The sequence below is a fragment of the Panicum virgatum genome, chromosome 5N (genome assembly GCF_016808335.1).
Source record: "Panicum virgatum strain AP13 chromosome 5N, P.virgatum_v5, whole genome shotgun sequence".
In the NCBI taxonomy this organism is placed as follows: Eukaryota; Viridiplantae; Streptophyta; class Magnoliopsida; order Poales; family Poaceae; genus Panicum; species Panicum virgatum.
In genome coordinates, this window is record NC_053149.1 from 25,825,975 (window position 1) to 25,830,556 (window position 4,582).

Below are 4,582 nucleotides of genomic sequence, written 5' to 3' on the forward strand. Positions count from 1 at the left end.
CCCAAGTCACCAAGATAAGGGCACCGCCACCATCTCTCTCGAAGCGTCACTAACGGCACCGTCTTCACTATTGGAGCTTCTCACCAAGAGGGGTCTCCTTCCCCGCACAAAGTGTCGTTGCCGCTCCACACCAAGTCGGAGGGTCACACGACGAGTACACAAGATGCTTGCCGCAGCAAGACTTTCTCTCAAGCTAGTTCCCTCAAGAACTAAGCCTAATCAAGCGCTAAGCACTCTCACAAGTGTGCTTAAGCCTATATGATGTACAATGCAGCTCTATGGTGGTTGGAGGTGTTCTTCAAGTGTAGTAAGCTTTCAGCAACTCCAGCACACTCAAATGACCCGGCCTTGGGGGTATATATAGGCAGCCCAAGCAAATATACCTGTTGGAGAAAAGCTGCCAGAAAACACTTAACGCCGGTTAATCCGACGCACCTCCAAAAGCCATCGTCGGTTCAACCGGTGATACTAAACTGCCCGCCTCAAAAACTAGCCGTTACGTGTACGGGCAATCAACCGATGCTGCGTCGGTTTAACCGGTGAGTGTAGTTGTCCTGTGAACTCTGAAAAACAAACTCTCTGGACAACTGCACCGACGTTCACCAAGACCCCATCGTCGGTTCATCCGGTGTATAGACCTTGCCTCAGCTTCTGGATCCATTGTATCGACGTATTCAACTTCCCTAGCGTCGGTTCAACCGGTGAAACCAGAATTCTTGGTGTGCTCCAAGTCAATGCACCGACGTATGTAATTTTCTCAGCGTCGGTTCAACCGGTGATACTAAAGTATCTCTGTCTTGATTTCTTTGACTTGGGTTTCTTCACGGTCTCTTCAATTCTTGTCCTTTGGAACCACCGTAGGGGCGGCCCTTCGGGCCTAGCTACGCCTATCTTCTCTTTGTCATCACTTGAACCTAAAAGCCTGAGAATGGTCATCTTAACAATCATATTAGTCCAAGTGTTGTGTTGTCTATATCAATCACCAAAACATTATATTGAAATATGGCATGAGAGGCCATTTTCGTTACAACTTGCTATTCGACGACCCCTCTTCAGAACCGACCATGTCCACAATGACCTGAGCTGCTGCTACCAGTCGAATATGGTCACCTGGAGAACCTGATGCAAGAATATTTTTGTGATTATTATTGGCAAAGCAATATCAAGACAAAAAATCAAATACTCACAAGCCTGAGCAATCTGTAACTGTTCTTGAAGCTTTGATTTCTCTTCTTGGATCTTCGATTTCTCTTCCTTGAGGATCTTGATCTGCCGCTTCATGTCACAAACTTTTAGATGATGCTTTCGGTTTGCTTCATGCAGCTTGTTCCGAGCAGCATGGGATTCATCTAGTCATTTGGCAATCAGGGCATTCTGCTGCTCCAAGGTTTTACGGTTGTCAACAGTCTTATATAAAGCATGAGACTTCAAGAAAGATCGATTGGCAACATCCTGTATCATACAAGGCAAGATTGGTTAGATGTCACCAAACTACTTGACGCATGCAAGCAGCAGCAGAGGAAGGCTCACCTTGGTATATTTGAAACACCATTGCATGGAATCTGTAAGCTTTTTCATATTCTCCACAGACAACAATGGATCATCAAAGAGCTCCTTACCCAAATCTTCCTGGGTAGATTATGGCATCGACTGAAAGGGTACTAGTCGAACAGTTGGATTCTTTGACCCTTCAGCTCTATCACCTCCACATCCAGCAGCACTTGAAGTACCTTCACAAGCCGCAGAAGGAGTAGACGCGGGTACCCTAAGAGTCGGTTCCTTTGACGTCCCAGAAATGTCCACACTAGGGGAGAGAGTAGTCGAGTTCTTGATCAACCCAATTATTGGAGACTCAGGGGTGGATCGAGTACTTGTTTCTGGACTACCCTCCATCCAATTATGGAAGTTCTGGATTTGGTCTTTTCTCTTGTGCTGGAAGATATTGGATCCTAGGCAAGCAAGATTTTAAATAAGAAAGCTGAGGCAACCAGGATATAATTAAAGAATATCAGATTCTTACTGGCCAGCACCAACACGAGATATCTTCCTCCGCAGCAAAGCTCCAGGAGTGGCCTTCCGTTTCTTGCTCTCATCAGAAGCAGCATCTACTGAAGTTGGAGGCATACAAAACCATGTCTTGTAATTTTTCTGCAAAGGAAGCAAGAACTCCATCAGAAGATAAAAACTTTAATTACAAGTACTCGGCAGTGTTTTTCAACACTTACCCATGCATTTTCGGGAGGATTCTTGGCCCAGAAGAGTATTGGAAGCTTCAAAGATTTGTCAAAATTATCGAGTACTTTACAACATCTTCTGATTACATCAGAATGAGCCATTGGTTCTGGCGACATTCTGGTAGCATCTTCTATCCCTTCATATCTAAAGGATGGATGTTGTCGATGCTGAAGAGGCTGGATCCAACGGCTCACTGTTGGTATTTGTTAACGCAAACAGATAAATCCGCAAGCGCATGGATACTGCTGTAGCCTTCACCCGGAGTATTCCTAGGTATCGATTTCCACGGAGAACGAGAAGTGAACTAGAAAGGGGCCAAGGTCATCCAAAGATAAGGTAGAAAGAATATTTTTGTAGGAAGAGAAATTCTCCTAAGGTATTCCTGGGATTACTAGATGCTAAAGGGTCAGGCTCACTAAACTTCACTTACTTCGGAGCGACGGTACCTTTCCGATCCTCGAAAAGACTGGGAAAAGGTGATCGGGGTCAGGCCGCCAACAGCCCTACGAAACACCAACCCGAACGTGGTGGAATACAAAGGCCTGGTCGGAGCTGTCACCTCTGGGGCTACCACAACTATCCGTGGGGTTGGGCGCAAACTCAGGTAAACACTAGCTTAGACACCACGTCTATGCTAACGATTACTACTCTAACCCGGTACCTGGACTAGAGCACTCAGTCGAGCGGAGTTCCTGTAAGTAAAGTAAAGTAAGAACTAAATTTAGACAAATAATAAACTCAGAAATATTGAAAGATAACCTAGAAGCAACTCGAGTTGAAGCAGATCCGTAGAGGTACAAAAGCTGAGAAGATTCCGACAAGCCCGGCTCCTCCTCCTCTCTTCTACTCTCACTCTCCTCCTCTTTTCTAAAATACAACTAGGTGGAGAACACCTAGAGGGACACTACTACAAGGATAGGATGGAGAATTGAAGCTCAATTATGTAGGTGTGTGTTGTGGGAGGAGAAAATAGCCTCTATTTATAGGGGAGAGGTGCTAGGAATATTCCTAATACCTTCCTTGCATTCCACGATACTCCCTGCATGCAACCGACATCCCTGGCGTCGGTATCCCTCCCCTCCACCGACCAGTAGTGAAAACCGGAGAAGAACTGCACGCCAGGGGCAAGAACCGAGGCTAAACCGGAAGAATCATGCGCTGTTGTGATTTTCTGGAGGGAAAACCGGAGTCCCGGGCGTCTGGACCGCCAAAACTGGCGGCCGAACCGCGCCATGCGCTGCTAAGCCGGCAACCGCCTCTCCCGCGCCAGTGGCAGGCCGCCACGCGTCCCTGCGGTCAGTCGGGCGGGGCAAGCCGCGCGCCCGCCCGCGCTTCCCGCGTGCGCCCGCCTGGCTGCTGGGCCCGCCCTGCCAGCGGCTGTGCGCGCCGTGCGCCTGCGCCCGCGCGCGCGCGTTGAGAGCTGCTGCGCCACGTGCCGCGCGGGGATTGGCCGCCTGGCCGGTTTGAATTTTGCGCGCGTGCGCGCTGCTGAAGCCTCCGGGGTGCTGACGTCAGCCATGACGTCAGCACTCCTTTTTAATTTGCAAAATTCACTACTTTTTATTGGGAGCTCCAAAAATATTGAATTATATATCCATTTTGATCAGCGCGACGAGCTCTTTGTAATGGTGAACTTTGTTTCCTCATTTGAGATAGAATTTACCTGTGAAAATTAGAAGTTCCTGCAAAACATGTGGGAGCATCGAAACTCGTGGAACTTGTTAGATAAATAATATTTTTGTTATGATGTGACATGGAATGTTGTCTTTTTAGCTCACTTTGACGGTCAAATTTTATGCGTTAACGACCATCAACACTCACAAAGGAGAAAACCACGTGATCTCCGGTAACTCCTTTATTTTTCACCTGTGCAATGACTCTAAGGAAGCACTCGACTTGTTGGCCACCAGGTCCTATACTTGTCCAGTTTTCTTGGACTTGGGGGGCACTAGGAACTCTTTCTGGAAGTGGAGATTCAAAGTTCCCGACATGAAACCAGAATTTCTTCCACTCGAGTCCTTTACCCGCTGGATCATACGCTAAGTACAAGTCCTGAGTTTCAGGGCAGAGTATTAGTTCACATCCGCCGATGACAGCAAGCTTGGTAGCATTTGGGACGGGGACAAGGATGAAGAAATGTTGAAAAAAGGTGAAAGTGGGGAAGAATGCCAAGGAATGCTTCGTAGAAATGAGTAAAAATAGAAAGATGCAAAATGGATTGGGGAGTCAGATGATGCAATTGCATTCCCCAGAACTGTAGAAGAGCATATAAAAATTCCGACACGGGAAGTGCAAGGCCACGTTCCACGAAATCACAGAATACAACAGTTTCAAGGGTACCTTCCAT

The 4,582-nt window shown here is 47.3% G+C and overlaps 1 long non-coding RNA gene across 1 annotated transcript; it reads right to left on the reverse strand.

The window, feature by feature from the left end:
* Positions 1-969: 969 nt before the first annotated feature.
* On the reverse strand, positions 970-3,167 carry LOC120675835. Its single transcript, XR_005675510.1, has 6 exons — positions 2,995-3,167; positions 2,226-2,927; positions 2,021-2,148; positions 1,531-1,949; positions 1,188-1,452; positions 970-1,119 (listed from the first exon to the last, which is right to left on the reverse strand). It is a non-coding gene; the product is annotated as an uncharacterized LOC120675835 (long non-coding RNA).
* Positions 3,168-4,582: the final 1,415 nt, after the last annotated feature.